This window comes from Brassica rapa, chromosome A03 (assembly GCF_000309985.2).
Source record: "Brassica rapa cultivar Chiifu-401-42 chromosome A03, CAAS_Brap_v3.01, whole genome shotgun sequence".
Lineage (NCBI taxonomy): Eukaryota > Viridiplantae > Streptophyta > Magnoliopsida > Brassicales > Brassicaceae > Brassica > Brassica rapa.
The window spans coordinates 34,063,156-34,076,135 of NC_024797.2; positions in this window are offsets into that span (position 1 = coordinate 34,063,156).

The following is a 12,980-nucleotide window of genomic DNA, read 5'->3' on the forward strand; positions in this document are numbered from 1 at the left end:
TCTTCTCAGGGCCGCCATTCGCCATGTTAGTCTCTGGACCTCCTTCACATTTGTAAGAGAAGGGATCAAATGGATGGCCCTTATTTTCCTAGGGTTGGCCTCGATGCCCCAGTGCGTCACTATGTGATAGACCATGGATTTTACCCACTTTTAGCCATGGTTTATAAGTGTTTTAATAACTAATTATCACGTTTTAGAGTCTATTTAGTATATTTATAGGATCATGAGTGATTTGGAAGAAAGTGATGATTTTGGAGCATTTTATAGATAATTGGAGAAAGTATCCGAGCTGACCATCGAGCAATACCAATGGTCGACTTTTAGAGACAATAATCGATCGATGCACATCCTGTTACATCGATTGACGGCAAAGCGCGCTGAAGCCCGTTTGGTTCCAGATGACTTAGAGCCCAAGACTTCACCAATTTACAAGATTACCCCTGACGAGTTTTAACCTAATATTTATACCTTGCCAACATGTTAGAGGCAAAGAGTGCTTTCTTGTTTTCATTATTTTCACCGCAAAGGTTTTCTAGGATTTTAGTAGAGTTGGAGAGAAGATCCAAAGAGATTTGTGATTGAAACTCCATTAATATCTATCTATTTATCTATGCAGTCTTTATACCTAATTGTTGTCATGAATTGTTAAGCCACGTCTGCATATTTCTACTGTTGGGTTTAGGGTTGAAATAGGTTATGAAGAATTAGCCCCAACTATAGATTGCTAAGTTGTGATATTCATCATTAGGATTGTCATTATTGCATGTTTCTAGTTTATCTAGCTTTAACTTGCCCTAGGTGTTGTAGACTCAAGTCATCAGTTGCATCTCACCCGGAATCCATCATAATTGAGCTAGAATTGCTAGAGAAAGGCGAAAGCTGATCTAGGAAGCCTCGTGAGCATAATTCAACCCGCGCGTAAAGATTGACTAAGAACACGTCGATCGATATTCCTATAGAATAATCGATCGACGGTATAACAAGTGTATCGATTGATATTCCTCTAGAATCATCGGTCGACACTTATATCTGGTCAATATACAAACCTAGAAAGCGCTCGCCGATCGGTTTGTTTATAAGTGTTTGAGGTCTATTATATCATGCATACAATTTGTTAGGCATATGTAGGATTATAATCGTTATTATCCGAATAGAAACCCTAATTGTAGCTATTTCATCTAAAGCACCCAAAACTCAATCACATCAATCAAGCAACTGCCTTGTTCACAAACCTGCTTTTTACATTTAATCATAATCAACCAAGGTTAATCACTCAGATTAGATTTATTAGGTTCTCTAGCTCCTCGTAGATTTGATCCCTAAGTACTACAACTAAACCTCTTATTTGGGAGAGTAATTCACTCTTTAGGGTAATTTGAATGAGATCATATTTGGATGGCCTATACGAAATCCAACTGCATCAGGCAGAACCCTTGCGAGGCTACATAGCCCACTTCAATCAGGAGAAGGTGGGCACTCTTGAATCCCTACTGCAATCTCTGCCTTCAACAGAGGCCTGCTCCCTGACCGAGACCTCTATAAGGAGCTAACCAAATACCAGTGCAAGACCATGGAAGACATGCTATCCCGAGTCTGGGCGCAGGTAAAATGAAAAGAAGATGTCGCCAGTCGTGCTAAGGCACATCAGAAGCAAAACCCCAAGGCGGTCAGGCCGGACCGAAATGGCGAGACGAAAGACCCACTCCAAGACCAACAACGAATTCCGGGAACATAAGCCAGGGCAGATACAAAAACTGGCAGATCGAGAAGGCATAAGGGATGGAAGTGTCCAACTGGCCAGACATCTCTCACCTCTCTATCCCAAAGCCGGAGCTGGTCAATGTTCTGACGCAGATAGGACAACAGGTCCAGTGGCCTCAGAAGATGAAAGCATCCGATTCTTTCCGGAACCTCAGTCTTTGGTGCGACTTCCACCACGACCACGGTCATAAAACGGACGACTGCGTCGCACTAAGGATCGAGGTCAACGAACTGCTCAAGAAAGGACACCTCCGGGAGTTCCTTTCCAAAAATTCCAAGACCCACCTAAACAAAGAGACGTCGTGAAAGCCCACTGAAGCTGCTCCCGTCTCGCCACCTCGACAGGACCGAGTGATCCACATGATATCAGGAGGCTCGGAAGGTAGCGACATAAGTGATACCACTCAAATTACCCTAAGGAGTGAATTACTCTCTCAAATAAGAGGTTCAATTGTAGTACTTAGGGATCGAATCCACAATGAGCTAGGGAACCTATTAAATCTAGTAATTTATTAATTCTAAGTGTTTGTTGTTTTATGGTTTAAATGTAAATACCAATCCTAATTGAGCAAGTCTATTGCTCAACTAACAAGATGATTGGGGGTGTAACTTATTGGAAAGGTATTAGATGCAGGGTTTCTATTCAGGTGTTGGAGATTATAATCATATAGATGCCTATTTGTTGCATACATGATATATTAGAGCTCTACCCCTTAAACACAGTGATCAGCGATGGCAATGTTTCACTGGTTAAGTAACTAGATCTTGTATCTCAACTGTCGTTTATTGATCACAAGAAAGTGTCGATCGATGGTCCTATAGGGATATCGATCGATACACCTTTCACAAATATCGATTGATTGTCAGAAGACAATATCGATCGATGCTTCTAGTTAAGCCTTAGGCGTAAGTTGATAATGCTCACTAGCTTTCTAGTTCAACGGTAGCCTTTTTCCAGTTGTCTAGTATGATAGATTAGGTTCAAGACTTGATGGTCAAGGTATTGTGGGAACCGAAATTCGCACTATCGATTTCCGTTTAAATTAGGAAACTAGGAAAACCCTAATTTCCCAGAGGTCCCGGATCTTTGCGAGAGCCAACGACAAGTGACCAAATATATGCGGAAATCATGAAAAGATAACAAACAAGTTTAGAGAAAATAGTAGATCTTATTTCGAGTCCGCGTAAGAGCGTTGCGATCATTACAAGAGATCATAAAAGCTTTGGCCGCAAAGGCTGTCAGCGATTTACTGAGTTCTAGCGGCGTAAAAGCTCAAACCTAGTTGAGTCGCAGCTCGATAACAAAAGAGGAAAAAGATACATAAAAGGTTTTTGATTGATTTCGGACTGAACCTTGTTAAAGGCTGCCTACGTACCCCTTTCGAGGATCAAGCCGAACGTAGTTCAATTGATAGAGCTGGACAAGAGATCGAACTGCCTGGGCGAGTTCGTCTAGTAATTGAGTGCCAGTCATAGAAACCTAACTTGTCGAGAATAAAGCCTAAAGTTTCTAAGTGCAGAGAATTCTTAGTCTAAAAGAGTTGCCCCCCCCCATGCCTCTCGCCTAGGACTCCTTATATACTCGCTCCTAGGTCGGTTTACGCTTTTACTCTTCTGCCCTTAAGCCGTCATAGCATAAAAATGGAAATATTTCATTTTTCCGATCTTCGTAATTATCTTCAAAATTATGTATTAACCGCGGAAACTTAACAATTATCTTCCCTTGTGAATCAAGCGTAAACCGTCCTATGGTTTACGCCTTTACGGGCTTTTGGTTAAGAAATCGTATGATGGGCCTCGAGTCGTGTCTTAGGTCCCTTTGGGCCGTCTTCCGACTTGAGACGTTTATTACGACTTCTTTCGATAAAAAACGAACTTTCCGCGGTTTTTACCGCAAAGTTTGATCGATGACTTAGAATGGCGGAAAACCTGAACTGAGTTCGCTACGGTCTTCGGGAGATAGCATCGAAGGATAGACAAGAATGCATGGACTGGTGTTGTATCGACGTTTCGAAAGAGCTCGGTCGTTACGTAGCGACCGAGTAGCGACCGAGCGGGACGGACGCTCGGTCGCTACGTAGCGACCGAGCTCTTTCGGACGCTCGATCGCTACGTAGCGACCGAGCTGTGTGCATGCTTGGTCGCCGCGTATCGATCGAGCTTGGCTTGTCTGTGGTTTGATTGCCATTCTCGAGCTTGTCCGCGGCCGAATTGGATACATTTGTGTTTCCTTCGGATAATCGGTATTTAGTGGTTCGATTGAGATTTGAACAAGATTTTACCGCAAGGCTCTTTGTAAAGATATCTTTACGAAGATTGCTTTTCGTAAAAACGTTCATGCTGATTTTTACGGACTTTCAGACATTGATTCCGCTGTGACCGATTTTGACCCCAACAGGTATGCTTGACTCATGCAGATTCCTAGATTCAATATCCTAGTTAGCTAATCTAGAACAAGCATTAAGAACAATCAATCAATGAATACCACAAACTTAGCCATCTATAGTTGGGGCTAATCCCTCTAACCTATTTGAACCCTAAATCTAACATGTAAACTACTCAGACATAGCTAAGCAATCCATGACACAAAATATAAATAATAACTGCATAGAATAGAATAGATGAATCAATGGAGTACCAATCACAAATCTCTCTATGATCTTCTCTCCTAAAACTCTTTGCTCAAAATAAGAATACAAAGATGGTCAAAAGCTCTCTTGCCTCCTAACACTTTGGTAAGTATATAACTATTAGGTTAAAAACTCGTCAAGTTAATCTTGTAATTTGGTGAAGTCTTGGGTTTAAAGTCGGCTGGAACCAAGTCGTGCTTCCGCGTCTCGACATCGATCGATGGCACAGGATGTACTTCGATCGATCATAATCTTCAATCGCCGAGGCTTCTCTTCTGTATCGATCGACGTCACTAGATGTGCATCGATCAATATTTTCTTCTTCGTATCGACCTCTTATGGTCAGCTTGGATGAAATCTCTTTTAAGCTCCTAAATGCTCCATAATCATCACTTTACTCCAAGATATTTCTGAACCTGAAAACATACATAATAGAATAAAATATATAGTATATAGATAGCAAAACACTTATATACTATGGTTAAAAATGGGTCAAATCCATGGTGTATCAATAAGCCATGCGGGCGCGAAGAAATGGGTTGAATATCTTTCATCCTGCATAGCAATCTCTGTAACTCTTTCCTTCCAGTAATCCTCATCATACTCCTCAGTAGGATCCTCATTAGATGAAAAAATCACAGTCTCCACTGCAAAACTTTCATGGAATCCACTATCTGCCCAACTACCTATTAAATAGTTATCTCGTACGTTCTTGTTGGGTTGTTGAAAGGCAAAGTCTGGATAGTACTGATCTGGTGATGTGAAGTTGTCTACCGGTTGCTTCCCGTTGAGCGACGTGGAATAGCGTTCATCGGTCGTCGGTGACTCATTGGTATCGATCGATGTGATAGTGTGTGTATCGATCGATTCTGAGTACTCGGTTTCGTACTCTGCTCCACAGTGGCATGGTGGAATGTAGCCAAGATCATTTCCAAGCTCCACGAGGTTGACATGTTGTCTCACAACTCGAACTAGGTCATAGTGGACGTCTGGATCTATCAGTGTCAGACACAATCTGTTGGTGTTCATCTCATATACAGCTCCTAACTGTAGCTAGGAAAGCTCTTCCAAGCAGAAGTGAAGAGTTCCAGTTAAGCTTGATGTCCAGGACATGAAAATCTACTGGGACTAGGGCATTATCAATCTGTACCTCAAGGTCTCTTATGATGCCTCCTGAGCTCTTTTCTGAAAGATCCACGAAGGTTAAAGATTCTGATGAGGGCTCTATTTTCAGACCCAGTTGGTCTGCCATAACCTTATGTAGAATACTGATTGATGCTCGTGTGTCACAAAGTGCATGGGGAAATTCAATACCCTTTACCAGACATGGTATTGCAAACTTCCCAAGATCACTCTTCTTCTTCAATGTGATCCTTAGTTTCATCCTTCCCCTGACATGATGAAACATTCTCCTAATGTCCTCCTCAGTTTCCTTAGTTTCCCTGAAGAACGTCCATAGCCGGTGTGTGTAATAAACTTCATCAAAATGTTTTTCCACTGGGATTCTGAGGACTCTCTTAGTGAAACCATCCATGTCCTTCTCATTAGCTTCCCTCTTAAGGTGTTTAGGAATCGTCTCCTTCCTTTTCCTTAACACTCTTCCCTCACTTGCCTCATGAACTTGTATAGGCTCTGGTGTAGTGTCTGAAGGGTTGGTTGTAGGTTCTGGTGGGTTTGCTAAAGGTTTAAGAGGTGGTTTGAGTGCGTTGATTCGGTTACTATCAATTGATGGTAATCACACTCGGTAGGTGAGAGGTGCCCGTCGATCGATGGGAGGTGAGGGGGTTGATTGATGTCGGTCTCTCTTTTTCGATCGACAGCTGGCTCATGCGGTCGATCGATTTTGACGTAGAAAGGGGAGGGTGGGTGAGGGTGTTTTTCTGCGAATTCCTCATGAGTCATGATTCAAACTGCACTACACTCCGCAGTCGATTTAGCAGATGACGTCGATCGATGTCCAGCGTAATCCGTCGATCGATCTTTGTCCTGGTCTGTCAAGCGATGTGCATCCATTGACATCGGTCGACACCAATGTGATCCGCCGAAGCTCATGGAGCTTTCAACTTCGAAGTCTCCTTCTCCAAGCTTCTCATGCTTCACCACTTGCCAGAAATCATCATCTAGGATGGCATCCACGTGGTGTTTTGCTTTCTCAACTCCTACCTCTCTAGCCAAGGCTTCTTGCCTCTTTACAGTGTCTCCAGTTGTTGGGGTCAAAAACGGTTATCTCGAAATCAACGGCTAAGATTATTTCGTATCTACGGATTTTCCGCAAAACAATCGCTGAAAAGAAAAACCGAGAAAACGAACAACCGAAACGGGTTACCCGGGGGACACAGCCCCGGACGCCAGGCGGCCAGACCCGAGTCACGGCCCCGGGCGCCGGCGGCCAGGCTGACGACACGGCCCTGGGCGCCGGCGGCCAGCCCGACGTCACAGCCTGGGGTGCCGGCGGCCAGCCCGATGTCACGGCCCTGGGCGCCGGCGGCCAGACCCGCGTCACGGCCCCGGGCGCCGGCGGCCAGACCGACGTCATGGTCCTGGGCGCCGGGCCGCGGGCCGTTCGGCAAGTGCGGCCAATTCTTCGTAAAACCATCCCGATGCTAGTCCAATCCCGCACTTTTCATCCTTACTCGGAGCCTCGCAGTTTGAATCCTTAGAATCGTGAATCTAAAATTCCCGTTTCAATCAGAATCATCGGGAAAGTTTCGGAAAACCGCGAAAGCTTCGGTTGACGGATAGATCTCAATTCATCGTATAAGACGATGACGGTTATCCTAAAACACCATCATCTCAACTATACGAAGAATTGGAGAACTTTCAGAAGATCGAAATCGTGACAAGAGTACTTTCTCGGAAAAATCGTAAGAACGTCGAAGGTCTAAAGAACGGCCCGGAAGGACCCAAACATGACCAAACGGCTCGTTTACGATTTTTTAAATTAAATTCGAGATAAGTATGACAGTTTGTGTTTATCTTTACATAACAAGATAAATATCAAGTTTCCCGATAAACATGGAAGATCGACGGTAACGGGAAAAGCCCGATTCGCGATAGATCGGACCCAAAGGGAGAATAGACCGACCTAGGAGGAGTATATCAGGAAGCTTGGGGAAGAGGCAGAGAAATGTGAGCAAATCTGAGATCTAGAGACTTAGAGAATTCCTGTTAGCTTAGAGAACTTAGGGCTTAGGTGGCTAAACTAGCAAGGCAAGGCTTAGGACATTTTGCTGCCTGCAGCTCTATATTTTATGTCGCAGCATATCTCTTCTCTTCTTTCGGAGGAATTTTGTATTCATATCATTTAATGAATAAAACGCCTTCGAGCGACTTTTTACTTACGTTTTGTCATCTGTTCTTCTTTTTCGATTTCGTGTGGTTACGCAGAGAATCCGGACCTTCAGGGAAAGTCGGGTTATCTTGACCTTCCTCCATATTTAACTTACTAAAATCGACAGTGCGAATTTCGGTTCCCACGCCAGTCTGAGCCACTTGCATTTCAAGCTTCCTCACTTGAGTCCCTAAGGTCTCAATTCTTGTGTTCAGACTGTTGTAGGCATAATTAATCTTCCCATTGAAATCCACAGTGAGTTGCTGCTATCCTTCCAGAACTCTGTCAAGCATTGCTTCATCTTGCTTTCCTGAGTCTGTGGTGGTGGATTCTGGTAGTATGAGTTTACATAGCCTCTGATGTTGTTGCTGAAAGGTTTCTGGAACTGTGAACTCTGGTTACTCCTATGACCATTGCCATAAAAGTTTCTGTTTCTACCTTGGTTTCCAGACCTCTGAAATCCAGTACCTCCAATGTAGTTCACATCTTCTTCTCCTTCAATGTCTACAGCCTCTTCTTCTTCAGCTGAGCAGACCTGCTTCCTAAGAAGCTCATGAAATATCTCTAACTTTGCTCTAACTTCCTCCATCTGCCCCTTCCCTAAGGATGCAACAAACTTCTTCCTTTCAAAGCTAGTGTTCTTGGTGCTGCTGCTGTTTGCTATATTTTCTATCAGTCTAATAGCTTCCACCGGATTCCTGGTGTTAAAGTTTCCCTCACTAGCTGTATCAAGAGCCATCAGATACCTCAAGGCGATACCTCTGAAGAAAGTGCTCAGCAGTTGCACTTCATTGAATCCGTGGTGTGGATAGTCATGCTGGAAGAACTTGAATCTGATCAACACATCTTTGAAAGACTCTCCAGTCTCCTGCACAAATGTGGCGATTTTGTTCCTCAAGTCTTCAGCGCATGCCTCATCAAAGAAATTTCGCAAGAAAGCATTCTTGATGTCGGTCCAGGATGTTAGAGATCCTGTGGGTAGCTGCTTAAGCCTGTGCATCGCTTCTCCAGTCAGAGTATACTTGAAGAGCTTGCACAATAGGTAGTCCTCAGGGACTCCGTCCATACGAATAGCATCGGTAAGATCCTTGAACCTCTTCTGATGGTCCATACGATGCCTGTGCGGTAACCGAGAGTAGGGTAGCTGCGACACGAGTGTGTAGTACTGAGGCTTCAGCTCGAAATTCTCCTTCTGAATCTCTGGAAGGCGAATAGCTGATCTGTTGATGTAGTACTCATCTGGACGATTGTAGTCGGCCAGTGCCTTTGGTTGAGCAACCTCTTCTACAGGTTGAGCAGCTCTTGTAGCATCAGCATCATGGATTACATTCCCCTGAGCGTCTAGTTTCTGACCTGTTGCATTACGCAGATGACCATCCTGGTCATACAGTTCTCTATTCTCATTCGGTCTGAGAATAACAATCGCAACAATGTTTCACGACTGACAATCGATCGATGTACGCGGTGTAGGATCGATCGATGTCAAAGGATGTAGATCGGTCGACGATGAAGGTCGGGTGTCGGTCGACGGTTGGGTGCGAGAACCAATTGACGTGAAAGCTGCTGCGTTGAGCGATGTAGAACGTTGGTCTTTGCGGATCGTGCGTTCCAGGTGAGCAGGATCTTCTGAGAATAGCAGGTGTTTTTCCTTGTTGCTTTTGGTACTGTTGGGCATGAACGTGAAAAGACAAGAAAAAAAATTTTGTGTGAGAATGGGGGTAAAGAAAAAGAAAATAATTAATAACACTAAATCTAATGGCGATCAAAGCTCCCCGGCAACGGCGCCAAATTTGATACCACTCAAATTACCCTGAGGAGTGAATTACTCTCTCAAATAAGAGGTTCAATTGTAGTACTTAGGGATCGAATCCACAAGGGCTAGGGAACCTATTCAATCTAGTAATTTATTAATTCTAAGTGTGTTGTTCTATGGTTTAAATGTAAATAGCAATCCTAATTCAGGTGTTGGAGATTATAATCCTATAGATGTCTATCAGTTGCATGCATGATATATTAGAGCTCAACCCCTTAAACACAGTGATCAGCGATGGCAATGTTTCAATGGTTAACTAACTAGATCTTGGATCTCAACTGTCGTTTATTGATCACAAGAAAGTGTCGATCGATGGTCCTATATGGATATCGATCGATATACCTTTCACAAATATCGATCGATTGTCAGAAGACAATATCGATCGATGCTTCTAGTTAAGCCTTAGGCGTAAGTTGATAATGCTCACTAGCTTTCTAGTTCAGCGGTAGTCTATTTCCTGTTGTCTAGTATGACAGATTAGGTTCAAGACTGGAGGGTCAAGGATGCTTGATTCATGCAGATTCCTAGATTCAATATTCTAGTTAGCTAATCTAGAACAAGCATTAAGAACAATCAATCAATGAATACCACAACTTAGCAATCTATAGTTGGGACTAGTCCCTCTAACCTATTTGAACCCTGAATCTAACAGGTAAACTACTCAGACATAGCTAAGCAATTCATGACACAAAATTTAAATAAAAACTGCATAAAATAGAATAGATGAATCAATGGAGTTCCAATCACAAATCTCTCTAAGATCTTCTCTCCTAAAACTCTCTGCTGAAAATAAGAATACAAAGGTGGCCAAAAGCTCTCTTGCCTCCTAACACTTAGGCAAGTATATAACTATTAGGTTAAAAACTCGTCAGGGGTAATCTTGTAATTTGGTGAAGTCTTGGGCTTAAAGTCGGCTGGAACCAAGTCGTGCTTTCGCGTCTCGACATCGATCAATGGTACAGGATGTACATCGATCGATCATAATTTTCAATCGTCGAGGCTTCTCTTCTGTATCAATCAACGTCACTGGATGTGCTTCGATTGATTGTTTCTTCTTCGTATCGATATCTGATGATCAGCTCGGATGAAATCTCTTTTAAGCTCCTAAATGCTCCATAATCATCACTTTACTCCAAGATACTTCTGAACCTGAAAACATACCTAATAGGATAGAATATATAGTATATAGATAGTAAAATACTTATATACCATGGGTAAAAATGGGTCAAATCCAAGGTATATCAATAAGCCATGCGGCTGCGAAGAAGAGCACCTGGAACGCCAAACACGGCCTAGAGGCAGCCAGGCCAAAACGCCTTCTCTTGGGTAGGGACGAAATAAGTTTCACGGCCAAGGAGAAAGAAAAGGTCCTAGCCCCACACCACGATGCCATGGTCATATCGCTCACTGTAGCATATATCCTGGTGAAGAGGATATTGGTAGACACTGGAAACTCCGGCAACATCATCTTCCAAGCCGCATATCGGGATCTAGGACTGGAGGAAAGTGCTCTAACACAGAGAATAACCCCACTCATAGGATGCAGCAGAGAAGTCTAGCAGACCGCTGGAGAGGTCATCCTCCCAGTGTACGCCGAAGGGATTAATATGTCAACCATGTTTCTCATCGTTGACTGCGAATCATCTTACAACATGATCATGGAACGGCGCTAGATTCATGGCATGGGAGCCCTCCCTTCGACTCTACACCAGATGGTGAAATTCCCTACACCCTTGGGCATAAAAGCGATCAGAGGAGATCAAGAGAACTCCCGCTCCTGCTACCAGACCACTTTGAAGGGAAAGGCCAAGGTCTTATAGCAATTACAGAAAAAACCTCCACCTCGACACACTGAAGAACCAAAAGTTGAAGAGATGGATGACGTGCCATTGATTGAAGTGGACCGGACCCGACGCCTCAAGGTCGGCTCCAAGCTGACCGAGGGATTAAGGAGGAGATTAATTGATTTCCTCAGGTCTAACTCTGACTGCTTTGCTTGGTCCCACGCAGACATGTCTGGTATTGATCCAGAGATCATCATGCACAAGCTGCAAGTAGACCCCTTACATAAGCCCGTCAGACAAAAGAGGAAGAATTTTGCCCCCGAAAGGGATGCAATCATCAACGACGAAGTCAAAAGCCTGCTCGACCCAGGGTTCATTTGCGAGGTACAATACCCGGAGTGGCTAGCCAACCTGGTCGTAGTCAATAAGAAGAATGGGAAGTGGAGAGTCTGCATAAACTTCATAGACCTCAACAAGTCCTGCCCAAAGGACCCTTTTCCTCTGCCTCATATCGACAAGCTGGTTGATGCCACAGCCGGGCATCAGCTAATGAGTTTCATGGACGCGTTCTCCGGTTATAATCAGATACTCATGCATCGAGAAGACCAGGAAAAAACATCCTTCATGACATCCAGAGGGATCTACTGCTACAAAGTCATGCCTTTTGGCTTAAAGAATGTCGGGTCGACCTACCAAAGGCTAGTAAACCTGATGTTTGCATATCAGATTGGGCGGAACATGGAGGTCTATATCGATGACATGCTGCTCAAATATCTGGAGACTGAAGACCACATATCCAATCTGCAACAAGCCTTCTCCACTCTCCGAAAGTACAACATGAAGCTCAATCCAGCTAAATGCTCATTCGGTGCCAGTTCCGGCAAATTCCTCCGATATATCATGACCCACCGGGGCGTCGAAGCTAATCTAGGGAAAATTATGGCCATTTACTTGATCCCTTCCCTGAGGAACGTCAAAGAAGTCCAAAAGCTAACAGAAAGAATGGCAGCCTTGAGCAGGTTCTTCTCCAGGATATCCGACAAGTCTCATGCCTTTTTCGTAACCCTCAAGAACCCAAACAATATCCAGTGGACGGAAGAATGCGAATCCGTTCTCCATGATATCAATGCTTACCCATCCACTTGGTACAGCCTTGGATAGGATGTTACTCCCTGGATCTCTTGTAGGTGGGTAAATGCTTTGATAATCCTTGCAAACAGAGAATCAAAAACTCGAGCTATATCAAGTCGTATGGATTGATGGCGGACAGAAGAGAGATGGCTCGCTTCCTGATAATTCAAGGCTTCTGGTATAGCTATGACACACCAAATCAGAGAACCCAAGCTGGATATTACACACCAATAGAATTGAGAGAAAACTCAAAACAAAGAAGATGATAAAAAAAACGGCGATTGATTGATTTCTCAGCTGCGTACAATGATAAATAGAAAACGACTAATGATACCACTCAAATTACCCTAAGGAGTGTTACTCTCATCAAAAGAGGTTCAGATGTAGTACTTAGGGATCGAATCCACAAGGAGCTAGGGAACAATTAAATCTAGTGTTTATTAATTCTAAAGGTTGTAATGTTATAAATAAAATAGCAATAGTAACTAGCGAGCAAATGATAAATGTAACTTAGGTTAGAAATGATATTA